At 44.7% G+C, this 27,471-nt stretch overlaps 2 non-coding genes across 2 annotated transcripts; both read left to right on the top strand.

Moving 5' to 3' along the window:
- Positions 1 to 13,784: 13,784 nt before the first annotated feature.
- Positions 13,785 to 13,856, top strand: Trnac-gca (transfer RNA cysteine (anticodon GCA)). Its single transcript has one exon. It is a non-coding gene; the product is annotated as a tRNA-Cys (tRNA).
- A 3,591-nt stretch (positions 13,857 to 17,447) lies between these two features.
- On the top strand, positions 17,448 to 17,519 carry Trnac-gca (transfer RNA cysteine (anticodon GCA)). Its single transcript has one exon. It is a non-coding gene; the product is annotated as a tRNA-Cys (tRNA).
- Positions 17,520 to 27,471: the final 9,952 nt, after the last annotated feature.

Here is a 27,471-nt window from a genome sequence, read left to right as displayed (position 1 = left end):
AGGAGCATGTGGTAACATTTAAAGTTGGGGGAAAGCAACTGACTTTTTAGTATACATCGGGATATATTCAGTCCTCAAGAAGCCTCTAGGCCAATTGACTGATCCAAAGATTCAGTCCAAGGGGTGACAGGAAAAACAGTCTACTATCTCTGGACTACTGACCACTCCATTGTCCTAGGAAAGGGGACAGTAACTGACTTGTTCTTAGAAATGCCTGATTGGCCCTACTCCCTTTGGGGATGAGACCTTTTGCACAAACTGAAAGCCATTATTACCTTTTCGAATGATGAAATGCAGTTGGACTTACCCAGCAAAATGTTGGTGTCTTGCCCTCTGTCAGAAGAATATCTCCTAGCTGAAAGTCCTGCCCCCAGTTAAAAAACATAGTTGGAATATATCTCCATTTACAACAAAGATGCCTGGATATATGGGCAGAAACCAACCCCCTGGGACTGCTCTAACATTAACTTCCTATAATGGTCCAACTACCCAGTTCAGCTAACCACATCCAGATTAAACAATACCCAATGACCCTGGAAACAAAAAGGGGGGATTGCAGTCTCTGTTGCCTGGTTTAGAGAGATAGGCATCCTTGTGCCCTGACAGTTACCCTGAACTATGCCTCTCCTGCTTATGAAGAAACCTGGGACCTCTGTTATAGACCTTTCCAAGATCTGAGGAAAGTAAATAATAGGGTTGAGATCATCTACCTCATGGTCCCAAATCCATATACTTTCATGACAGATCCAGAGGGAGGTTAAAAAGGGCAATCTTGTGACAAGGTTGTCACAGGATTTAAAACCTTTCCAACCCTGTTTGACAAGTTACTAGGTATTGATTCCTCCCCCTTCCCTCAGAGGTTTCCCAGGACCATACTTTTACAGTATATAGATAATCTCCTCCTAGTCTCTGAAAATGAAATCTGTTATAAAAGGGCCACTAAGAGATGAAAGATAATGGCCCCCATAGGCTTACAGGGAGTGGTACTATTAAGAGGTATGGCCTTGTTGGAGTAGGTGTGGCCTTGTTGGAGGCAGTTGCTCACAGTGGCTTTTTAAAAAATAATTAATTAGATTATTTACATTCTAAATGTTGCCCCCTTGGTCCCTTCTGGCAGAGTTCTTCCCCCATCCCTCCTCCTCATTCACCCTGAGAGGGTGTCCCCTCCCCCAGCATCCAGTCTCTGCAGAATTAGGTGCATGCTCTCCCACTGAGGCCAGACAAGGCAGTCCTTTTCCTGCTGCCTGTGGATCAAGATGTAGAACACTCAGCTCCTTTTCCAGCCTCATGTCTGCCTACATTCTATTATCCTTCCCACCATGATTACAATGGACTAAACTTCTGAAACTGTAAGCCATACTTAATTAAATGTTTTCATTTATAAGTGTTACCGTAGTCATGGTGTCTCTTCACAGCAATAGAAACTTTAACTAAAACACAGACCTTGGGCTATAGAGTGTTGGTTAAGAAAACCCAACTTTGTCCATTAGAGGTTACCAACTGATGGGAGGCAAAAGAATCCTGTCTCAGAACCATCTTTCAGATCTCAACTTCAAAGACTAAGAGCCAATTTGAGAGTTCCTAGGTTTGGCTGGGTATTATTACCTCTGGAAACCAGGGTTTGCAGAAATAGTAAGCTTCCATTCACCAACACAAGTTGGGGCACTGAGCCCCTAATCTTGACTGAGACTAAATAAAAGGTGTTTAAAGCTTTAAAACAGCTCTGACTTCAGCTCTAGCCCTAACATTTCCAGATGTCTCAAAACCTTTTCATCTGTCTTTCCATGAAACAAAAGACAAAATATGTTTTAGCTCAAACTTTGGGGCCATCAAAATGCCCTGTGACATTCCTGTACAAACTTCTGGACTCTGTGGCCTCAGGATGTTCCACCTGTCTACGGACTGTGGTGGCTGCCACTGTTCAGTAGAAGCAGCAAACAAGTTAACTCTGGCTCAGGATGTTATACTCATAGCACCCCATGCAATTGAGGCCCTCCTCTGAGAAACACTAGGATGCTGATTATCTAATGGCCATGTGACACAGTTACCAGGCCCTACTCCTGGACCAGACCCTGGATTAAGAAACCCACTGGCATCAAACTTGCTACCTTCTTGCCTGATAATGACCTGTAAGTGCTCATCCATGATTGTCTTGAGTTAACTATTGTAGTCCAGGGGATCTACCCAGACCTAATGGACACACCCTGGAAAATCCTGATGCAGTGTTCTATATGGGGACCAGATTCATGGAGCCAGGTATGTGGGGGTTGCAGCCGTTACTTCAATTAAAATGCTTTGGGCTCAATTAAAATGCCTAGGGACTCAGCCCAGAGTACAGAACTCATCACTCTATCTCAGACTCTCAGATGTGAAATGGAAACATAAGGGATCTTTGGAAAGTTGGATGGTATTTTGCTGGGGCAAACATGTGAAGGGACATTTAGTTGAAGTGGACACAGGTGTGAAAGGCTAAGGCAGACTCGTGAAGGAACGTTTCACTGAAGCAGACACAGGAGAGAGGATGTTCTTTTAAAGCAAGCATGTGAAAGGACACATGGTGAATTCTTTGCTAACAACATGCATGTATTGGTCCCTCTTACATTGTGTAGTTGAGCTTCATTTGTTGAGACTCCTTGAACTCAGTCTGATTGGATGTGCATGCTGCTGCAAGACACGTGCTGAGGCAAGACAGTGGAGGACTCGTGACATTTGGAGGGTATACATAGAACTCGATGGAGTGATAGAGACGGAACTTGGCTTGCTGGTACAGCTAGCTGTGCGATGCTTGTGAGTCTCGCATCTTTGCTGATCTTCAATTTTCTGAGAGAGGTACAGCTGAGAACTTCTTCTGGTGCTCCTGCTGGTCCCTCCTGCTGACTCAAGCCAAGGCTAAGGCCTGGCTGTCTCTGCTAGGTTGTGTCACCACTGTTGCTAACAAAACTCTATGGAACTGAAATGATGGTTTATCTGTGAAGTGTTTGTGAAGTGAATCAAGCTACTACTGCCTGATAACTTGTGAACTGAACTGATTTCCAGACAACACAGAAGAGAATCACTCCAAAGAACCTTTCTAAACAGATCCACTTCCCTGTATCCTTTTTTTCCCACCTTTGGTGGGTGGTGTAGAGAGGTTAAAGCATTTAAGAACCATCATTAAAAACAAGGTTTGAAAAAATTAAAGTTACACAGATGGGGAAAAAGGAAAGTCCATCACCATATATAGTCAGTCACTATGCATTTGCTACCATGCATGTCCATCTATAGAAAAAGAGGACTTCAAACATCTAGGGGAAGGGATACTAAAAACAGAAGAAAATCTTGGTTTTCCTAGATGCTATTTGGTTTCTCCTACAAGTCGCTATCTACCCACTGCAGAGAACATCAAAAAGATAACTCCCTGGAGGCAGGATGTAATGTGTGGGGCTGCTGACCTGGCTGCCCAACAAGTAGGCCTAAGTCCTATTGATATTCTGGTGATGTACCCCAACCTGTATTGCCTGACACTCCATGGTACAACAAAGGGAAAGAGAGGATGCAAAAGAAGAAAACAAAAGGCTTGAACCCACAGATTGGTGGAGGACATTGGAGGGGAAGATTATTCTCCTAGAAATAACTGGCAGGATGTTGGTAACTAACCTTCACCTAGGCCACTCATTTGGGGGCCACAAAACTTTCTGAGATGCTCGGACCAAGGTTGATTGGACCGAGACCAAGATCTGGACTAGATAACATGACATGCAGTGTCTCAGCCAGTTGCTAGATTTGTGCTCAAGTAAATCCAAGACAGCGAATCCTTACCCAGGAAGGGGTCTGAATGAGAGCCCAACACCCAGTGAACTCTGAAAAACCAACTGTACTGAGATCTGGCCTGCCAGGGGAGGGTATACATACTTGCTAGTTTTTTTTTTTTTTTATAGACATCTATTCTGGGTGGGTAGAAATGTTTCCCACCCAGACTGAAACTGGTTTAATTTGACCTCTCTCTAGCAATGGCCTGGATTTCATGGTCAAAGTCTCTCAATTAATAGCTAAAGGTTTAGATACAGATTGAAAACTTCATTGTGCCTTCCTTCCGGTCTGGGCCAGAGCACTGAGCAGATCTTGGGTGGCAGCTCTGCCCCCAACCTCCAAGAACCCAGAGGAAGTGGGGATCCCAGGCGCTCTAACTCAGGTAGTATCTTAGGTAAGCAGACAGCAGGGCCCACCCTAAACAGGGAGTAACTGGGAACCAAAAGGACCCAGGAAGTCACTCCTGGCCTGGAACACTGGTTCCTTCCAGTCTGAGCCAGAGCACTGAGCAGATCTTGGGTGGCAGCTCTGTCCCCAACCTCCAAGAACCCAGAGGAAGCAGGGATCCCAGGTGCTCTAACTTGGACAGTGTCTTAGAAACTAGTTCTCAGATCTGAGGCCTGGATCAGACCTCTGCCAGGTCTGCTGTTGTGTGGACCCCGGATTCCACCTGAGACATACTGGAAGGTCCACTCAACCCAGAGCCACAGAGGAACAACTGAACTCAGAGCGTCAGACAACATATCCTGAGATATTCTAGAGGAGACACTGCACCCAGAACAGCAGACACCTAGCTGGACTACTACCTTGGAGGCACCATATCCTGAGGCATCCTAGAGGTACCACTGTAATCAGTGCAGCTGGAAAAGATCACAGAGACATCTGGACCCCTAGGAGATCAGACACAAGCTAGATAACTGGAAAGACAGGCTTCAGTCAGAGACAGCAAGTACAGGCAGCACTAGAGTTAACCAGATGGCAAAAGGCAAGAGCAAGAATGTAAGCAACAGAAACCAAAGTTACATGGCATCATCAGAACCCAGCTCCCCCATCAGAGCAAGCCCTGAACACCCCATCACACCAGAAAAGCAGGAATCAGAATTAAAATCACTTCTCATGATGATGATAGAGGGCTTTAAGAAAGACATAAATAACATTCTCAAAGAACTTAAGGAGAGCACTGGTAGACAGATAGAAACCCTAAAAGAGGAAACACAAAAATCCCTTAAGGAATTGCAAGAAAATGCAACCAAACGGGAAAAGGAATTAAACAGAACCATGCAGGATCTAAAAATGGAAGTAGAAACAATAAAGAAATCACAAAGGGAGAATACCCTGGAGATAGAAAACCTAAAAAAAAGATCAGGAGTCATAGACACAAGCATCACCAACAGAATACAAGAGATGGAAGAGAGAATCTCATGTGCAGAAGATACCATGGAAAACATTGACACAACTGTCAAAGAAAATGCAAAATACAAAAAGCTACTAACCCAAAATATACAAGAAATCCAAGACACAATGAGAAGGCCAAACCTAAGGATAATAGGTATAGATGAGGGTGAAGACACCCAACTTAAAGGACCAGTAAATATCCTCAACAAAATTATAGAGGAAAACTTCCCTAACCTAAAGAAAGAGATGTCCAAAAATATACAAGAAGCCTACAGAACTCCAAATAGTTTAGACCAGAAAAGAAATACTTCCCACCATATAATAGTCAAAACATCAAATGTACAAAACAAAGAAAAAATACTAAAAGCAGTAAGGGAAAAAGGCAAAGTAACATATAAAGGTAGACCTATAAGAATTACACCAGACTTCTCACCAGAGACCATAAAAGCCAGAAGATCCTGGACCAATATCATACAGACCCTAAGAGAACACAAATGCCAGCCCAGACTACTATACCCAGCAAAACTCTCAATCATTATTGATGGAGAAACCAAAATATTCCATGACAAATCCAAATTTACACAGTATCTCAACACAAATCCAGCACTTCAAAGAATAATTGGTGGAAAACTCCAACACAAGGAGGGAAACTACAACCTAGAGAAAGCAAGAAAGTAATCTTCCAAAAACCCCAAAAGAAGATAGTTACACAAACATATCTCCACGTATGTTAGCCCAAAAGCTTGGATTAGCGAAGACTCAACCCACAGACCACATGAAGCTCATGAAGAAGGAAGACCAAGAGGGGATGCCTCAGTTCTACTTAGAACGAGAAACAAAAATGCTCAAGGTAGCAAATAGGGAAACAAAACATGGAACAGAAACTGAAGGAGGGGCCATCAGGAGACCTTTCCACCTGGGTATTCACCCCATGTACGGCCACCTAAGCTAAACACTGTTGTGGATGGCTGGAAGTGCATAATGTGAGGAACATGATATAGCTGTCTCCTTAGAGGTCTGCCAAAGACTAACACACTCAGAGGACGATGCTCTCAGTTAACCACTGATATGATCAGGGGTTTCCCAATGGAGAACTTAGTGAGAGGACTGAAGGAGCAGAAAGGGTTAGTGACCCCAGGTGGAAAGCAACAATACCAAACAACTAGAGCCCCCCAGGGTCTAAACCACCAGCCTGGGAACACATAGGGAGGGACCCAAGACACCAGAGGTATATGTAGGGGAGGATGGCCTTGTCGGACATAGGTGGGAGAGGAGTTTCTTGGTCCCATAAAAAAAAAATGAACACACAGTGGGGGGGGGGAATGTGAGGTCGGGAAGGGGATAGTGAGGGGGGTAGGTGTGGTCACTGCCTCATAGAAGCATGAGGAGGGGGATGGGATAGGAGGATTCTGGGTGGTGGGAGGAAGTAGGGTAAGGGGATAAAATCTGAAACGTAAATACAACAACCAATTTTAACAAGCGAAAAAAAAGTCGTCAGAACCAACATCTTTAAAAAAAAAATGTCAGCCCCCTGGGGGTGGGAATTTTTTTTTCTTGATACTAAAACTTGTTCTGAGAACTGTATATTGCAGAATACACAGCCTTGGTGTATCTACTAATCAAGCATACTGAGCAGACCTGCCCAAACCTCCGATGTCCTGGAATTCCATCTGGATTCAGTGAAGACAGCATCAGAGGCTTATCAACTTACTCTTCCCCCCACCCCTCTTCTAAAATCTCAACGCCCTTAATCAGCTTGAAGAAGTTAAAGAAGAGTCAGCGCCCCTATTCCCTGGGCTTGGGGACTAATGTGGTTAATAATGGTCTGTCTTTCTAGGGAAAAGTAGTGGTTTTGTTGGAACAGGGGGGGTTAGCTAGGACTTATTGCATAGCCATAACCTATTGGTAGAAATCTGTATAATTATTATCAAGATGAAGTTATAATTTCTTAAATGGTACAAAATTTACTTTGATTTCAAATTTAAGGTTGTCATTGGTATGAGCCTCTTATTAATATAAAAATGAGATGAATATTGATACTCTCATGGGCATTGTGCCTGTATAACACATTTAGGAATACAAGGCCTAGACCCAGCCCCTTTTTAACTTTTTTAACTGATTTGGGCCGGTTAACATATGAGTTAAGGGACTATAGCAAATTCATGGTTTTGAGTTTATTGTTAGGGTGTTTTCCATATTTTATTTAGAAATAGCTGAGAGGAGTGAACAGACAACAGTCCAGGTTACCTTACATGGATAGTTGGTTTTCAAAACATCAGAAGTCCATAGAACTGATGCTACAAATATTTATATATTAATGTTCATTTTGATTAGAGACCTATCTGCTCCTGACAGCTTCCTGTCGTGGATTCTAAGAAGAAATTGAGCATCCTTGGAGATACTCCAGTTGTGTGGTGACAGCCACTAGGCAAGAATTGCCTCTCTCCATCTACAGACAGATTACTGTCCAGAAAAGGACACACATGCAGAATAGTCGACTGATTATATCTGCCTAGACAGAGTAATCAGCCCTTAATAATCCTGCATCACTAAGGTCTGTCAGATGATTCTGGGCCAGAAGATTTGATGCTCCAACGTTCAGTAGTATAGGAACTGTCCAGGTGTTCAGCGGTCTCTATAAATTGGCTAAGTTTTAAAAGCTATGCTTAGTGCTTCCCATAACTTCAGTTAACTCAGTCATTCTGTATTTCTGATGGGATTGAAGACCTATAGTCTCATAACCAATCCTGGCTATTTACTTTGAGAGAAAAGATCTGAGTAGATGGTTTTCAGCTGACATTCATTCTAAAGCCAAAAAGCCAGGATCAAAAGTAAGTGTTTTAGTTAGAAGAGATGACAGAGGTTCTGGTTAGTCAACAGAATGATGGACTGGGTATTAGGACTACCTTGTACCTCACTGGTACAATTAGGAATAAGTATGCTCTAATTGTATTTTGAGAGAAAAGTTCTACTTTAACAGGAAGAGTGATATGTAGGAGGAGCTAAGTGGGAAGGAGTACTTAGAGGAAGAGATGGAACAAGGAGAGAAGATGAAGAAGAGGAGAAGCTAGGTGATGAGAGAGAGAAAGAGAGAGGGGGCATGGAGGCAGATGTTCACAGGTCTCCACCAGTCAAAGATAGTTTTTATATCTAGGTTGGGTATTGGGTTACGCTTCTGATTGAGCATTACCAAACTTATAAATCCTTTGATTAACATTTTAAAAAAATCGTATAAAAGCAAAAAGGAAAGGGGGGCATGGGACAGGGGTGTTCTAGGGAGGGGAAATGTGGAAAGGGGATGGCATCTTAAATGTAAATAAAAAAATACTCATTTAAAAAAAAAGAAAACTTCATTGTGCATATAGACCTCAGAGTTCTGGGCAGGTAGAAAGAATAAACAGGACATTTACAAAAAGCCCTAACAAAACTCTCATTACAGTGCAGTGAAGGGCAAACAGACCTCCTTCCCTTCCCTTCCTTTCCCTTCCCTTTGCCTTGGGCCTGCTGCACCCCACATAGAAGGGGTGTAGCTGGTATTTGCTACTTTGTGGGTTCTTTTTTCCCATCCTGTATTTTCCCAGTTTCACCTCCTATCATTAGATATGAAAGAAGGATGGATGGGGGGGGGAAGAGAGATAGAGATGAAAGAAAGAAGGATGGGGGGGGAGAGAGATAGAGATGAAAGAAGGATGGATGTGGGGGGGGGGAGAGAGATAGAGATTTCTGAATCCAATTTCTTTCCTCTTTGAGCACAACTGCTAACAAATTGCAACCCCCTCGAATGACCAAAAACCACTCACACTGCCCCTGGGGCCCCTAGCTGCCTGAGGACGCCAGTGTCTCCTGGTTGCCTTTGAATCAAGATGCAGAACTCTCAGCTCCTTCTCCAGCACCATGTCTGCTTGCATGCTGCCATGCTTCCTGCTATAATGATAATGGACTAAACCTCTGAAGCTGTAATCAGACCCAATTAAATGCTTGCCTTGTAAGAGTTGCCTTGGTCATTGTGTCTCTTCATACCAATGAAAACATTAACTAAAGCATATACCCTCTAAAAGGTTCCCAGATTCCAAGTGTCACACGGTTGCAGAAACTATCTGCAGCTGGCAAAACCATATCTTAGCTAGAGCATGAAGTAAATCATAGTTAGCCACTGCAAGCAGCCCATATTCCACACCTGGGATTAAAATGAAAACATATTCTTACAGCATTACTGTGTTTTTTAAAAAGAGGCCAAAATTCCAGAATTCTCACTACAGAGGGATTTACTCCTATGAGGTTTGTTTGGAAGACCCCCCTCACTGCTTCCCTGCTCTAATCATTCCTTTCTCAAGTCACTACAGGACCACCAGTCCTCCATAAAGGTTCCTCACCCAATTATCTGAGTGACCCTGCCCAGGTCTGAGTCCACCACCAGTTTTCCCTTGTTCAAGTCCAATGATACTATCTGGGTCAAGCAGGTAGCCAAAGGGGCACTGAAATCAAATTGTAAAGAACCCTATATGATGATTCTCTCCACTTCTATGGCTGTGAAGGTAGCTGGCATTACACCATGGATTCACCGCACAAGAAAGCAGAAACCACAGCTGCCACCATCAAATGGACCATCTCCTGGACTATGGACCTGTTAAAATTAAGGTTTCATCAGGGCCCTTCTACCCCTGCCCCCTACCTCCTTCAGACTCTTGTGTTTTGTCCTATGGATAGACATACAGGGTCATGGTCTAACTCCCACACCTTCAAGTCTTGAGCTGGGAGTTGAGGAAGACAAATAAAGGGGGGGTGTTGGCTATCATGACTACAGATCAGTAACCTACACTTCATCTTGACTTTGCTCATAGATGCCCAATTTAAGTGTCTGGTTGAACTGGAGGATGTGGGAACTTAACTTTTGAGACAGGAATATAGAGTTTGCAGTTCTGTGTATACCCATGGCTGGGCCCCCTAGTTGCCAAGAACAAGGGAGTTTCCATTGCAAAGAATGGGGTTGTGAAACAGAGGCTTCCTGGAAACTCAGGGGTAAACACACACACACACACACACACACACACACACACACACACACACACACACACACAGAGAGAGAGAGAGAGAGAGAGAGAGAGAGAGAGAGAGAGAGAGAGAGAGAGAGAGAACCCCTTCTTAAGGGATGCACAATAGGAAAATGAATCCCAGTGGCCATAAAATTAAAGGTTTGGACATTCCTTTAAAAATATTCTGGTTTTTGGGAAACTGGGAGAACCTGGGGAATCAAATCCTGTGCCACAGGAAGGGACCCGAGGATAGATTTACTATCCAGAAAAAGCCATCCCTCCCCCATCCCCAGACCTTTGAGTCCTAACAAAGATCTGACAAAGCCCTGACCAACTCTCCCCTCCAAAGAAACTACCTCTCTTAACACACTGTGGTCGAGTCCCACCTCCTGTTGTCCAGGAAGCTGTCTGCCTCCTGTTGTCCAGGAAACTGAGGGATCTCCATCTCTGCTTTCCACTCTTGGTAAGGTCCACCACTTAGTTAATCATTCCCAGCTAGCAATCAGCCAGGATTACTGGTTATGCTTAAGCCTTCAACTCCTGTACTACACAGGGATAGAAAATAACCAGACAGTCCACTGACTAACAAAACTCATGGTGAGTGGGGCAGCTCAAATTAACATTAGAGGAATTCAAAGGGGCTGGAACTTGTCTATTATACAAAACCTTTAACCTAGGCCCTTCCCCTTATTCTGATGCCTACTATTCTGCATACAGGTAAACTCTGGACAACAGCAATATTATTGGATCCCTGAGAGTAAATAGTGGGCATGCACTAAGCTTTATGTGCCTCTTCTGATGCTTTCCAAACTGACACACCCCTTTTATGTGTCTTGGTACTCATTCTGCCCCAGATATCCTATTTAATGGGAAATAAGGGAGAATACATTGTATTATAGACCCTGGATGACAGTGGGGAAAAAGTTGCATCAGTCCTTACCCCGCTCCTGGTCAGCACAGGCATAGCCGCTCAACAGCTGTAGGCACATCAGCTGTTATGGGGATACAAACTTTAAGGAACTGAGTAGACAGGCTGGTTGGGACCTAGAGGTGTTAAACATTTCGATTTCTGAATTAGAACAACAGTTAGGTGCCTTGTGGAAGTGGTCCTGCTAAACCAGAGGGGCGTACACTTATTTCTCATGAAACTGAAATGGGGAGTTTGTATGGCTTAGGGGGGAAACTGTTGTTTCTATACTAACTGATCAGAATTAATTAGAAAAAACTTTCTGGAGTTGAGGAAAACCACACAGAGAAGGAAGAAGGGAGGGAGGGAGGAAAGGAGAGAAAGAGAGATAGACAAACACAGACAGAGGGGGGATCAGAAATTGGTACCGGTTTCTGTTTTCTTGGTTCATCCTGGCTACTCTACTATACTACTCTACTGGGTTTTTAATTCTCATTCCAATTGGATAAATGGTGGAGTCCTGTATCTTAAACTATAAACAATTATATAAAACAAAGGATTAAGTCAAATTAATGGTCCTGAGTCCAGGATTTGACTCATTGACTTAGACCAGTGGGGAATATGATGGGGCAAAGGGTTCCTCCATTGTGTCTCATTTGAAGCCATCTTTGGTTTAACTTAAAACTCACCCTCCTCCCCTTTTCTACCTGGCCATGAAAAAGTCCCATGGGAAAGCACCAGCTCTGCTCTAGAGGCTCAAGGCTGAAATGCCCCAGTTGTTGGCTTCTGTTAAACTGCTTGCTTGCTTTACTTCCCTTTGCAACTGCCATCCAGGACGTAGACTTTCTGTGTTCTTTTAAAAGCTCCCCGTATAATGCACTTGAGGCTGTTCTGTGAGAAAGGTTTCTCTCCAGGATCAATATAGACTCTCAGTTCAGATTCTGGTTGCACTGAGTGGACTTTGGATATCCACACTGCAAGAACAGGAACTTGGTTTCCCTGTAGCACCAATCTCACCTGCTATATGAACTCAGAACATCTGTATAATAATCCAGATTTATGTATGGTTGGTTGTACATGTACTTCCCCAAGTGTATGCTTATTCAGGACTAGAGGAGGCACACCCCTTACTCACCTTTGGGCTGCCCCACCAGCAGCAGAAGAGCTGCCCTTCTTGTTCCAATGAAATAAATTGCCTTTTATAGTTCATCAAACAAAAATTGCCTCAGCTCAGCTAATGATCCTCAGAACTCAGTGTTTACTCCTTAGTCAAATTCAAATGTTTAAAAGTAACAAAATTGGGGGTGGTGGTGGATGAAATGACTAAGGTAACACCATCCAGTTCTAACTTTATTTTGTTTCTGCCTGGCCATTTCTCAGCCTTCCACTCTAGCGGTCACATTCACCTTGGCAGTGCCTTGGGAAACTATCTATGATTTTTGACTATGGTCTAAATAGACTATGTAGCATCTGGGAAATACTTTACATAGAAAGCAGATGGTACTAGGCCACCCCACATCTCTGTAAACACTGATGTAAATGTGCATTTGTCTTTTAAAACACCAAGACGCTTCTCAGAGGTATGAGCCTGCTCTTGGTTTGGCTATTAATAAAAGGACTAAAAACCTTAACTGGCTTGTTCGGTACAGTTGTCGATAACTATCATGTGTGGATCATTTCTGGTTATGTAACCGATGGTTCCCATCACTGTGTCTGCCCTAAAGTGAACGAGTTCTGGTGCAGCTCTCCTTCCTGCTACTCAACCAAAGATCTTGGGTGCTTCCCTTTGTGGTTTTCTTTCTCTCATTCTATGGTGGCTTGAATGTATATGGCCCTACTGGCCTCATAGATTCAAAAACTTGGTCCCTAGGGAGTGGCAGTATTTGAAAGGATTAAGAGGTGTGGCCTTGTTGGAGGAAGTATGTTACTGGGGGTGGGCTTTGAGGTTTTAAAAAGCCCATTCCAAGTTCAGAGTCTCTCTCTTCCTATTGCCTGAGGATCGGGATGTAGAACTCTCTGCTTCTTCTCCAGCACCACAGCTGTTTGCATACCACCACACTCCCCATCCTGATGACAATAGACTAAACCTCTGAAATGTAAGCCAACTCTAATTTAATATTTTCCTTTATAAGAGTTGTCATGGTCATAGTGTCTTCTCACAGCAACAGAACACTGTCTAAGACAGCACCTAAATTACTATCAGCTCCTGTTCATGTGACGTCAAAACACATCCAGTTTCTGACCACTTCTCTTTACTGCTATCATTATGGTGCTAGATGGATTCCCAACTATCTCTTTCCTGGCTCACTGTAGCTAAGTTAGAAAAGACAGGGATATGGCCCATGCAGGATGGAGATTTGGGAGCCTGGTGTAGCAAGGCTAGAGTGGTGAAGTCTGCAAAGGTTGCCTCAGCCTCCTGCAGAGCTGCCCTTTGTCTGCTGACAATTCTAGTACATCAAAATGTCCTGGCTGGATGGGTGGCTGCAGCTTGGAAGAGTAATGCCACAGAGGAAAAGCTGGAGATAAATATGACAGAGAAGATGAATAGAGGAAAGACACACAGGCTTTAGGTATAATGAATCTAGAAGCTTGCAGGCACTGCCTTGCTAACAGTATTATACTCAGGTAGAGGATACTAATTATAGTAACTATTAAGCTGTGGGGGTATAGCTCAGGGGTAGAGCATTTGACTGCAGATCAAGAGGTCCCTGGTTCAAATCCAGGTGCCCCCTATTGGTATCCTTTTTGCTTGTCAGCCTTGCCCTCCTCTGCCCCACTGAGAAGTAACAGGTTCACGTCTGCCAGACGCTTGCCCCTTTCTTTGGACATATTTTGAGCTTTGTAATATTTCCTCTCCTCTTTCAGTACTGAGACACTTCCTATCCTCTCCTTCAAGCTTGGTTGGTTGTATCAATCACAGACAACCTGAAGACAGAAACCTAATAATTAAGTACAAAAAATTTATTAGGAAGAATAATTATGTTAAGAAAGAAGAGTATAAAGCTTCAAAGGAAACTATAATGTGTTCTTCAGGATAAGGGTCCACACAAGTTCAAAATTGCAAGGGACTCCTCTCTCAGCTCACATTGGGAAAGAGTTTTTGCTTGCTTTTAATTAGGGGGCATTAACATACAAAGTGATGGGTTAAATTATGGCATCTGTATACATAGGTCATTATACTGTGGGATTAACATACAAAGTGATGGGTTAAATTATGGTGTCTGTATACACGGGTCATTATACTGTTTTCATCCCCACACCCTACTGCCTTCCACGGGGTTCCCATTTCCCCACCACTTAGTTGTGCCTCCTGCTTTCTTATCACATGTGTTCTGTGGGGAGCCGACAGAAGGTGGCTATCATCCTTGCAGCCATCTTGAGCCATATACCCTGACAAGAGACTTGTCAACAGCCTACAGCAGCTGAGCACACTCTGATAACATCTTGTTTTAGATACCCAGGATTTTCCCTTGGCTGTGTGAGACTTAAAGGTGTGAGACTTAAAGGTGTGACTTAAAGGTGTGATTTAGAGACAAGACTTAAAGGTGTGACTTAGAAGTGAGACATATAAAAGGCGAGAGGCAGACAAAAGAGAGTACTCAGAGACAGGCAACTTGGAAAGAGAACTTAGGACTTGAGACTTGGAACTTGGAACTTTGATCTTAGAACTGAGAAAGAGACTGGGAACTTGGAACTGGGAAAGAGACTAGCAACTTAGAACCAGGGATAAGGACTTGAGACTTATTACAGCTGGAACTAGGAATTAGGACTTGAGACTTATTTCAGCAAGAACTAAGATTAGGACTTGAGACTTGGTACTAGGAACTAGGAACTTGGAGAGAAGAAGAGAGACTGAAGAACAAACAGGATTGAATCACACTCTGGTCTCCATTCTTCTCGTCCGTCCTCACTCTCTCTCTTGCTGAACCCCGACCCTTGGACTGGAGCAGCTTGGGGCAGTATGAGCCAGAACAGTTTAGCCCCCAAAGCTTTTGGCAGTGTGGGCTCCAATATTGACAGAGTGGTCCCCAACATTTTGGCCCCCAAGCGTGGGGCAGAGCGGTCCCTGACTGTGTTCCACTACCCTTTCTGAGTTTCTCCTCTTCCTCTCTGTGTCTCTCTGTGTCTCTGACTCTGCCTCTTACACACACCTTTAAAGCAAGGTTCTGCAAGCCTGAAACATGAGTTTGCTTTGTTTTTTTAAACACAATTTCCATGTACATGACTTTCCTGCAGATGTCATAATTTTGTTCATTCTGCATGAGTGAATAAAATTCCACAGTCTTCTTATCCATTTGCATTTTTCTGGGGAAGGGGTATTAGCAGATTATTAGCCATTCTTGGTCACAGCTTCCAGGCAAGCAGGAGCTAACCCTGTATAGATTACATGAAACATGAAGAAGTGAGGCCAGAGGGTACCAGGGGCTACAGTGTTTCCCAGAAACAGTCAGGCATCAGGTGCCTCAGTGGAGCAAGCTAAGTCTGGGAGGCAGAGGGTGGTTCCAAGGCTGGCTAGGGTGTGAGGCCTTCAAGGGACGTCCTCTGGACAGAGCACCAGATGAAGTAAGTGTGTACTCCTGAACAACCATCCAGAATCAGGAAAGCAGGCACATTTGGGAAAGCTAGCAAGCTACCTGTGTTCCTGAACCATCCTTGCAGGAACCCCTAATGACATCTGTCCAATCATGTGTTTTTTGTTTTTTTTTTTTTGAGACAGGGTTTCTCTGTGTAGCCCTGGCTATCCTGGAACTCACTCTGTAGACCAGGCTGGCCTCGAACTCAGAAATCCGCCTGCCTCTGCTTCCCAAGTGCTGGGATTAAAGGCGTGCGCCACCACCGCCCGGCTAATCATGTTTTGTTGAAACAGGTTCCTTATGGCAGAATAAATATGGAAGGGTAGACTGGCAGCTGAGAATCACAGACGGATATAGTGGCTGAAGGAAGACTCATTTGCTTTGGTCAGTGGGTGTTCAAAGATATGATACAGGCAGGACATGAGGCCAGATGGTAAGACTGTCATCTGGTACTTCCATGATTATCATGACCTGTGCTTGTCCTGTGACGTAGCACCTTTTCAACTGGACATGAGAATGAACACACATGGTTATACCTGAGCCTGGGGGCAGTGAGGAGCTGATGTCAACTGGACCAGAAACTATAATCTATGAAAATACTTGGAGCCAAAATGGAGTCATCCACAATAAATCCTAAGGAAAAGGCATAAGAAAACCATGTAAGAGGGTTTGTCACACATACCCACGCCTGTGACTAAAAGTACAACCAAGACTTTCTGAATCCACAGCCCTGCATAAAGCCCCCCTCCCTTTTTTACTCATTGAACACAATGTTTCTGAGATCCTGTCTCAAAAGTCCAATAAAAACCAAGTTTTTTTTTTAAAAAAGACATAGAGCAAACCAAAATGAGCTCACATTACACAGCAGCAATGTCCTTTTCTTGTGGAATGGTCTCACTGACACATCTTTCCTGGATACTGCCCTGGGACCATTTTATTTTCTATGGGTGTATCATATTCCATTCTATGAATGTGCACCTGATCTCTGATGCACATGCTGACAGCTCCAGTTCTTTGTTGACTAAAAGTAGAATGCAATGACACTCTATATCTGAGTACACCTACGTGAGCACTTCTGAAGGAAAATGGGACCATTTTTCCAAGGAATTGAAAAAAAAAAAAAAGAAAAGAAAAATAAATAAATAAATAAATAAACAACAACAACAACAAAACCCCAGAGCTTCACTCAGTTGTCTAGCTCCTCAACCTCAGGCCCATCCTCAGCCTTTGGACTGCTGTGTTCTCCATCCTGCATGCCTAACTTTAATTTTTTTTAACACAAGCAGTATTGTTGATATTAACAGTTAAAATATAAACACCACATTGTTAAAAGCTGGAATCTCCATAATTGCACCCATGTGCATTTTGTATTTTGCCTGTACACTTGACAAATTATCAGGAACCTTAGTCTTTTATTAAATAAATATTAAGCTAAGGGCTCTGAAGGTCTGTTCCATGCAAGGGAAGGTACTGTCACCTAGTGACAAGCTCCCAACCCAGAGCAGCTGACGCAAAGTCAGTACTCCCTAATTGCCATTGCCAAGACAGTTCTCTGACTGGTTTAAGGGAGTCCTCAGGTGTATACCCCAGGAAGCGAGAGGGCTGTCATCTGTCATATATGGCAAGTACTGAAGAGTAGAGGGAGGTGAGATTCAGAGAAGGCTTGCAGCACCATCCAACTTGCAGGACTGCCTTGTTTATAGTATTCCATTCTGGTAAAGCCTATTAATTATATTACCTCTCAGGGAAGGGGGTATAGCTCAGGGGTAGAGCATTTGACTGCAGATCAAGAGGTCCCTGGTTCAAATCCAGGTGCCCCCTTCAGGTATCTCTTTTGCCTTCCTAATCTAGTGCTATCCTCACTAGAAATGTCTTCAGTCATTTGTAACCTCCCTTTGTCAGTTGGAGCTCCCGCCCTCTGCCACACTGAGGAGTGGCAGGTCACACCTCTACCTGGATCCTCATCTAGAGCTCCCGTCCTCTGCCACACTGAGGAGTGGCAGGTCACACCTCTACCTGGATCCTCATCTAGAGCTCCCGTCCTCTGCCACACTGAGGAGTGGCAGGTCACACCTCTACCTGGATCCTCATCTCTCTGTGTTCAAACCTTGAGCTTTATGACACTTGCTCCTGCTTTTGATATCGAGAAATTTCCACGTCCTCGGAACCTGTGAGTTCTATCAGTCACAGCCAAGCAGGAGACAGAAGGCCAGTGATTAAGTAGAGAGAATCACACTTGGTTTCACCTCAGTGTGGTGTCTTCACACATATGTGTCATTACACTTCGTCCTCATTTGTTCCCTTCCCACCTCCGTCCCTCTTCCTGCTCAGCTCCCTTGCATTCCCAGATTACTCCCAAGCCCTCTACACGAGTGTACACACACACACACACACACACACACACACACACACCACCTGTGACTAAAAGTACAACCAAGACTTTGACTTTCTGAATCTTCAGCCCTGCATAAAGCCCACTGAAACCTTTCACAGGAAGTTCTTCTGGGTGGATGCCTGTGCAGTGTCTACCTGCTCAATGGTGGACAGATACCACCTCATTACCAACCCTTTCATTCTTGGATCATTGTCTCAAGTAGCACATGCAACTTCATTTTCTCTTGCTCACCTGGGCGTGTCTATGGGTTGTCAGAGCCTGTGTATCCTGGATTCTAATTTCTGTTCTGCTCCTGAACAAACTCAGTTCTATGTAGAGCCTCTCTCCATGTCACCAGTTTTGGTTGACAAAAGCCTAGGCTAGATCATTCAATTTGCATTCCAACTGCAGACTCACAGGCACTGTGACAGATGGCTGTATTTTGTGACACTAGATTTTCTGTGGCTTGTTATGCAACATCACTGTGAATAAGACTGCCAATGCTGACATGGATATTTAGAGGGGTTCTTGCTGGGACAAATCCCAAAATACATGGCTTTCTGTGTGTAGCAAGCAATCTGTTCCATCAGCTGCAGGAATGGTGGAAGCTAGGACTGAGGGCAGGAAGACAGCAGCCCCTGAAAGCCTAGAAAGCAGAAAGTGTCCTTGATGGTGCAGAGCAGGGGAGGGGATGCTGGGTAAAAGGTTCAAAGTGTGAGCTACTTGCTGCAGGCTGCATTTGCCAAGGGGTCCCCAAAAGACCTGAGTTCAGATGAGAACAGCCTAGCTTTTAAGCAGAATTTAAAGGTAGTATGGATTACTCAGAAATTGCATAGTTGGGAAAGTAAGATTGCTCTGTCCAAGACTATGGTATCAGTTTAAGAAGAAGGTAACTTGGTGCCTTCTATAGACATAACCTCAGAGAAAAGGCCAACTTGATTGTGTGGCTTAAAAGCCCTTTTGTCAGGACCACTGATACCACCAAGGTTGTGCCAGCTAAATACTCTCATTGGCAAGTTCATAGGAAGATGCAGGGTGTGGTCCCATGGGAACCTGATGTGCCCAGATATTTACAACCAAGCCTGAGAAAAGCAGTATCAAAGAGGAGCATGGTGATCGCTGGTCAGAATGGAACTAAATTCACAAGCAACCCACAATTTTTCTGAGAGCTTGCATTAGCCAGGTTTCTGTGTTGCTGTGTCCAAATAAAGAGGAAGGCACTTTAAAGGAGGAAGTATTTATTTTGCTTGTGATTTTCTGCTGTTGCAGGGGTGGGAAGCATGGGCAGAGCAGATGCTATGGTGGACAGGGGACAGGAATACAGGAAGGTGCCAGGTCAAGATATAATGCCAAGGACATGCCCTATGACCTACTTCTTACAGTGTGGTTCCACCACCTGTGTTTCAGCACCTTCCACTAACTCCATCCTATGGTGAGTCCATGGAGGGATGAATCCTTCCTTAGGTCAGAGCTACCATGATTTAATGAATCCTAGGAACTGCTTTCTCGACAACTCAATCTCTTCATGTTTTCTCCATCCTTTCAAAGTCACAAGATTCACTCTCACAGGCTGTACTCATGGTACTGTAAACAAATTCCACAAAAGCAAGTAAGAAGGTCCAGTGCACCAATGTCATTGCACACTGGGGAGTCAGGCATGGTAGCTACTCATCCACCAGAAACCACAGATTTCCAATGAGCTTTTCAATTTTATAGGATAGTGGAAAAGATAGGTTCTCAGGTGGCAGAGCCAAGAGTCATGTAGAACAATGGTGAGAACCACTCCTGTGTGGCAGAGCAAGGATCTAACGAAAGAAATTTGTTATCATGGAGTGTTCTGTTACTTTGGGGGTAGTTTGTTACACGATAGTGAAAAGTCTGGAAGTGCTCAAATTGGCGTGTGCTGGGGCACACCTGTAACTACTCGTAATAGAGAAGTGCAGATATTTCTGCCTGTATTTGAATTTTATTTTGTTTCTTTTTGTCTTTTTGACCTTGTACTTCTTCTGATACCCTCCCCTCAGCTTCCTGATAATTGAAATTTTAGGCAATCCCTACTACACTAGGCTTATGTGTTGCTGGGATACCCACTCAGGGCTGCATGCATCTAGGAAGGCGGTCTACCAATGGAACTATATTCCCAACCACATATTTGAGAATTTTTCTTTTTAAAGCCAGTTTCTAATACCACGTACACTTTTATAAACTTTTAGTATTTGAATATAATTGTGTTGCTAAAAGTCTGTTCCTCTGAATTTGGGACGTAGGGGAGGGGCCAGAATCTTAATCTATTTAAGTTCATGAATAAAAGAAGCCTCCAGTGTTGGGCTTGCTGCTGGGACAAAAGACCTGGACAAAGGCAGCTTAAGAGAAAGGGTTTGTTTTGTTCTTCAGTTTCAGAAGCCCAACGCGGTGGGGAGGACATTTGGAGTCCATGTGTGAGGCAGCTGTTCAGATCACATTCACAGTCAGAGAGTAAAAAATAGTCTATTCAGCTAGCTTTCTCTTTTACTTCAGTACAAGTGGTCCATAAACTTCTGTTTTGAGCAATTGATAAGTAATGGTATCAATTACAGACTCAGAAGATACTAGGGGTTTTGAAGGGCTGTTTACCATAGTTCACACAGAGTCCCAGACCTTTCAGTGACATCACCCACAGTTAGGGTAGGTTTCCTCTCTTGTTAACTGAATCTAGGAAACCACTCACAGACCCACCTAGCATTTGTTCCCACTGTGGTTCTACATCCCCTCAGGTTGACAACTGAGATTAACCATCCAACTCAATAGAGTTTAACGTGGAGCACAAGGTCCTGGACTGAGTTTGGAAGGCAGGTTGGGAGCAGTGGGTGGAGGTTGGTGCATTGTACTTGTAGGACTGATCAAGAGGAGAGCATGGTCAAATCAGGCTCTGAGACCCAGTTCAGACCTTCTGAACAGATGGGGACACACTTTCAGGTCCTTGGTCCTCTAATGTACTTGGCATGGGATGGCAGGGAGTGCCCAGCGGAGTCCAGAAGCCTGGTCACCTAGTCAGGCTTCCTCATTGTGTTTCTGTCATTGCTATGAAAGTGTCCCCTTGCCAGCTGCCACTCCTGCAGCACGAACATGAAGCAGGCTGAGCCCCAAGCACAGAGAGAAGACTACAGATGAGCTTGCAGCTTGAGACGCAGCCTGGACCCAATGATGGGCATCCAACCTACTGAATGACGAGAATAAAATGATGTTTACCACTGCATGAGACTCAGCTGTGGAAAGAGGAGTTGGATAGCTTTGCTGTGGAGGTGGCCGGCTACCTCAACCACCTGCCCCTTCCCAACACCCATCAGGTACTGACTGAGAAGATGAAGAGGCTTAAATTTGTTGGATTCAAGATGCGTGGATGGAATAGAAAAAATGTTCAGATAAGTAAGAGAGCTCTCAGAAATGCGGTGGTGAAGTCATGGCTGGAAGTTGAGTATGTAGGCAGCTGGTGGTGGGTTGCCCGTTTTCCTAGCCTCTCAACGAGTAAGATTTACTATCCCCTGTGAGATGCTTTTTGTGGTAACATTGGTATTACTAGGATAAGAGTATTTCCTAAAAGGCTCATGTGTTGGAGGCTGCAGAGATGGCCTAGTTTTAGCAGTTCTAGTACCCACAAGGTAGAAACAAATGCCTCTAACTCTCCAGTTGCAGGGAATCCAGTGCCTTATTTTGGCCTCTGTGGGCACTGCACACAAGTTGTGCACATAAACTCATGTAAATACACTTGCAGACACCTAAAGAGGAAATCAAAAACAATTCCAACTCAGCGAGGTTCAGAGATGGATCTTTGGGATAGTGACTCCATTGTGAGGGATCTCACTTTGCCAATGGTTGGTCCACCAATGGAGTTACACTCTCATGTACTAGAGGATCGGAATTAGAAGATGGAGCTTCAGAGAGGAAGCAGACCAGTAAAAAATGGCCCAGAAAGATAATCCGTGTGCCCTGCCTCTTCCAGTCTCTGTCTTTTCCTGTTTCCTGGCTGTGGTGAGGTGGACCACTCTCCTCCAGCACATCCTTTCTGTGCTTATGCACTGTTGTACCACAGACCCACAGTGATGGGGCCAAGTGACCATGGACTGAAACCTCTGAAATAAATATGAACCAGAGTAAATGTATGTGGGGCAGTAAGTCATACCAGAAAGCTTGGTGCTAGGGCCAGTTGAGACCCTGGAAACTCACACCTGAGATGGTAGGCGCCTCCCCACTACCTGCCAAATTCCTGACCTGGAACACGTGCCATACTTCCCACATGAGGAAAGGTGACCTGTGGACATGTAGCCCCAGAACAGAGTTCTCCATGCTAACGAGGTACCTAGAGGCTCTGAGGGTTTACCCAATAAGGTTCCCTTCCCAGACATTCCTCCCTGCAAAAGGTATTTAATATGAGGTCCACCCTGAGAAGTCGGTACAGTATGCATCCATTTTCCACGATGAACAGTCGAGAAACAGTTTAGAACCTTAGACTGTTTCTTTCATCAAGAATCACCGTGGGGAGCATGGAGTGCGTCTTTGACTACCAAGCCACAGCCTAAGACTCCCACAGAAGGCCTCTCTGTGCTTCCAGTCACAACTGCAGCCAAGCTAAGGACAATCGCCGCTGAGCTAAGCCAGAACTCCCCCTTTCCCCTGGGCCCCTGGCTACACACCGTCCTTAGCCTGTGGGTCCCTGACTCTGCTCTCCTGACTCAGAGTGTTCAGGGGTTTGGGAGCACCAGGTCCTGGCCTCCTCACTGGCTTCTCTGTGTGGCTTTCCAGCAGCTACTGGAGGCCCAGAAACCAGAGAATACCAGCTTCAGCCTTCTCACATCTCAGACTGCATTTTCCCACAGCCAGAGCAGCCTCTCAGTGCTTCCCTGAAGCCCAGCATCTGCCCTGTGGTGGGGCTGAACACAGAACAACAAGTGTACCCTCAGTTCACATTTTTTCTTTCAAGTATCTGTCACAGCAACACAAGGATGACTGAGAGGATGGTGAGACGTGCTGAGGAGGAGCTCCAGTCACGGAAAGGCTTGTAACTCTACTGGTTCAAATCTGGGAACATCCCTCTGGTCCACTTGCCTTGTTGACAGACCTAATACTTTCCTATTATCCCCGAATGTAGTGCTGAAGATTATGCCTGGAGCCTCGATGTGCTAGACAAGCCTGCTCCCCCTGAGCTACGTCCCCAACCAAAAATGGTCTTTTTGATCAAGTGTTCTGCTAACTAGTCCCTCTGACCAGCACTCCTATAAAAATGTTTGTTTTATAAAGATTTATTCTCTTTATTTTATATTTATGGGTGTTTTGTTTGCATGTATGTCTGTGCACCACATGTGTGTAGTGTTGCCAGAGTCTAGAATAGGGGTCAGATCCTGGAACTGGAAGTGCAGACAGCCATTACTGCCATGTGGGTGTTGAGAACTGAACCTAGGTCTTTGTAAGAACTCTTAACTGCTGAGCCATCCCTCCAGTGCTCTGTTTTTTAAGACAGGTCTCACTATGAAGGCCTGGCTGGCTTAGAACTCTTTATGTAGACTAGGTTGGCTTCAAACTCACAGAAATCCACTTGCCTCTGCCTCCTGGGTGCAGGGGTGAAAGGTGTAGTATCATGAATGCCTCCCTCTGATCACCTCTCTGTATAGAACTCGTTCTAGTGTTCTCTGGTGACATCACAGTTTGACACGAGACAAGGTTCTCTTGCCACAGGAAACTTATTGTCTTAGTTACAGTTACTATTGCTATGATGAACCATGGTGACCAGGCAAGTCTATTTGCTTTATACTTCCACATCATAGCCCATCACTGAAGGAATCTGGGGCAAGAACTCAAGCAGGCCAGGGGCCTGGAGGCAGAAGCTGGTGCAGAGGCCACGGATGGGTGCTGCTAACTGGCTTGCTCAAACTGCTCACTCTCTTTCTTTTTTAAAATTTTTATTTAATCCCTTTATTTTTTTATACTCCAGATTTTATCCCCCTCTCTGTCCACACTCTGTTCCACATCCCATACCTCCTCCCCCGCAGCTGGTCTCCACCTCCCCAACCCCCAGACCTTTCCACTCCCTGGGGCCTCCAGTCTCTCTAGGATTAGGAGCATCTTCTCTGACTGAACCCAAACCCAGCAGTCCTCTGCTATATACGTGTTGGGGGCCTCATATCAGCTGGTGTATGCTGCCCAGTTGGTGGTCCAGTGTTTGAGAGACCTCGGGGGTCCAGGTCAATTGAGACTGCTGGTCCTCCTACAAGGTCTCCTCCTCCTTAGCCTCTTCTACCTGCTCTCTTATAGAACCTAGGATCACCGACCTGGGTGGCTCCACCCACAATGGGCTGGGTCCCTCCCACATCAATCACTAATTAAGAAAATGTCCTACAAGCTTGCCTACAGCCTGATTCTATGGTGGGATTTTCTCAACTGAGGTTCCTCCTCTTTCATGACTTCAGCTTGTTTGACACAAGTGTCATTGATAGAACATAGCACAACTGACTTCTTGACAACTCGACACACAAACCATCCTGTTAAGCCACCTTTCTTTTCTTCTTCATCCCCAAGGTCACACATTAATAAAAACATCACGATATAAAATATTTTAAAACTTAAAATGTTCCCCACAGCCTTACAAATTCAAATATTTTAAAAGTTTTCTCTTTAAAAAAATCCAGTCTCTTTTTAAAATCCAAAGTCTCTGTAAAACTCCAAAATCTTTTTTTTTCCAAAAGTTTAGAGTCTTCCAGCTATAGACTCTGTAAAATAAAAAATAAAATGAAATTCTTTCTTACTTCAAGAAGGAAGAACCAGGGTATGGTTGCAATCTGAACAAAACAAAGCCAAACTCCAACAGTAACAACTCACTGCCCAGTGTCTGGGATTTGCTGAGGTGGTTCTGGGTTCCTCCAAGAGGCTTGGGTCACTTCTCAGTCTCCGTCCTCCATGGCACACACTTCTGGGCTCTGCCTGGCTCCACTCCCGAAGAGCTGCTGTTCTTGATGGTCATTCCATGGTATGGGCCTCTCCAAAATGATGATCTCTGATGCACTGGCTGCACTTTCATCAATCATCTCCCATAGGCTGTCTTCATGATACCAAGCCTCAACTTCTCTACATGACCCCTTTAATCCTGGACCTTCAACTGCCACCGAGGCTGCACCTTTAACAATGGCCTCTTCTGACCTCTCAGAGTGCCAAGCTCTCCATGACCTCTCCAAGCCTTCAGAGCCAGGATCACCTGGGTGACTCTTACACATTACCAAGTCTGGCTGTCAGCAAGAAGTACAACCTTGGCTGCCTCTGGATCACAGTTACTTGTGTGCTTACTCTGAGGAAACACGTCCCAAAAGATTTCTTCACCCACTGAAGCTTGTCTCCAGTTTCTCATCTCCAGTTAACCATCATCAACTGTTCTAGGAAAGCAAAGGTTTTACTTTAATGGTTCTGATCTCCTGCTAATCACAGCTGATTCTTTAGCTCCAGCTGACCAGAACCACCGATTCTCAACTCAAAATAACAAACAGCCTTGATAGTCTTTAAGTAACTCAAAATTCACTTTAGGACAGTGGTTTTCAACCTGTGGGTGACAACCCCTTGGGGTCAAATAACCCTTTCCACAGAGGTCACATAACAGATATCCTGCATATCAGATATTTACATTACAATTCACAACAGTAGATACTTACTATTATAAAATAGCAATAAAAATAATTTTAAGGTTTGGGGTCACCACAGCATGAGGAACTGTAGTAAAGGGTCACAGCACTAGGAAGGTTGAGAACCCCTGCTCTAGAACCTCACATGCCACACGTTGTCTGTATTTCTCTCAACACAATTTTTTTCCAAGCTCCCACAGAACAGCTCACAAAGTTTTGAACATTTAAATGTCTTTTCTTGCACAAAGTTCCAAAGTCCTTCTACAACTTTCCCCAAATCAACATGGTCAGGTCTGTACCTGTAACCTGGTATCAGTTTCTGTCTAAGTGTTATTATTGCTGTGATGAAACACCTTGGCCAAAGCAACCTGGGGAGAAAGGGGTTGATTTGGCTATGCTTCCTACTACTGCTCACCATCAGAGGAAGTCAGGACAGAACCTCAACTGGGGATGGGGAGGAGGACCTGGAGGCAAGAGCTAGTGCAGAAGCCATGGAAGGGCAGTGCTAACTGGCTTTCTCAGCCCACTTTCTTACAGCACTCAAGACCATCGGTTCAGGTGCAACCCCACCCACAATTGCCTGGGCTTTCCCATATCAATCTCTAACTAAGAAAATGCCTTACAGGTTTGCCTAGAGCCTGATCTTATAGAGGCATTTTCTCGGTTGAGGTTTCCTTCCTCTCTGATGAGCTTGTGTTGAGCTGACATAAAACTAGCCAGCACAGTATGTGTGTGTGTGTGTGTGTGTGTGTGTGTGTGTGTGTGTGTGTGTGTGAAGTTCTTAATAGATTGTTTAAAAGCTACATTATGGAGGTTTTAGTCTGAGTCAGCCAGCCTTATTATGCTTCAGATTTTCTGAATAGTACATTTACTTCTGATTAGTAGCAGGCAAGAGCAATTGGTACAGGAGTCAAAATTCCCTCTTAATATCCAGTGACTAGCTGGCAGGAGGGTTTCACACACAGTTCTCTGTGACGCTATGATGTTAAATGACACTGTGGTGAACACCAGAGGTTCTCAAGCCCAGCCATCACTCATGACTGAGGGATGTCACACTGGGGGCTTAGTCACAGACAATGGCAGGCATGTAGAGGTGCATAACTGTGGAAAATGCCTGGAAAGTGAACTGAAGCCACAGGGAAAGGGTGACCAACTGGAGTGACCTAGCACTACTCGGTGGGGGCATGCGGCATGCGCTGAGCTCAGAATTGAAGCATGCTCATCACAACACTGAGTGACCACTTGGCAGATCACAGCCCCTGATTTGGGTCCCCACATTTCATATACCCATTGGTATTAGGGATGGATTTCTCTCTGCCTACTGAGTGCCAGAATGCTAAATTTTCCTACAGGGGTGTAGGAGAGGAGAAATGGGAGCGTAGCTGCTTCCCTGGATTGAAACATTCTCTGGAAGAGAAAGCAAGGACACTTACGAGGCTCATGAAAGTCACAAGACCCACAGCCCTCCCCTTCCCCCTGCCCAGGTCCTGTAAGAGGGAGGGGAAGTCTTCAGTGGTGCAGCTGCCTGCAGGGAGCTCATGGGACTCAGTGATGCAGGTCTCAGGAGGAGCCAGCCAGGCTGGGGTGGCTCTGTTGGGGAGATATATGCCTGGGAGTCACCCGTGCCTGGAGTCACCCAAGGGAATGCGGTTGTGAAGTCAGAAGCAGCTGGAGGAATCATTTCTTCAGTCTTCATAAGAAACTGTGAAGGAGAACAGTAAGTAACAAACAAATCCCCAAGAAGGCAGAAGCAGCAGAG

The sequence above is a fragment of the Arvicanthis niloticus genome, chromosome 15 (assembly GCF_011762505.2).
Source record: "Arvicanthis niloticus isolate mArvNil1 chromosome 15, mArvNil1.pat.X, whole genome shotgun sequence".
Taxonomy (NCBI): Eukaryota; Metazoa; Chordata; class Mammalia; order Rodentia; family Muridae; genus Arvicanthis; species Arvicanthis niloticus.
The sequence above is the reverse complement of the archived record's forward strand: the minus strand, read 5'-3'. Positions and strand labels throughout refer to the sequence as shown.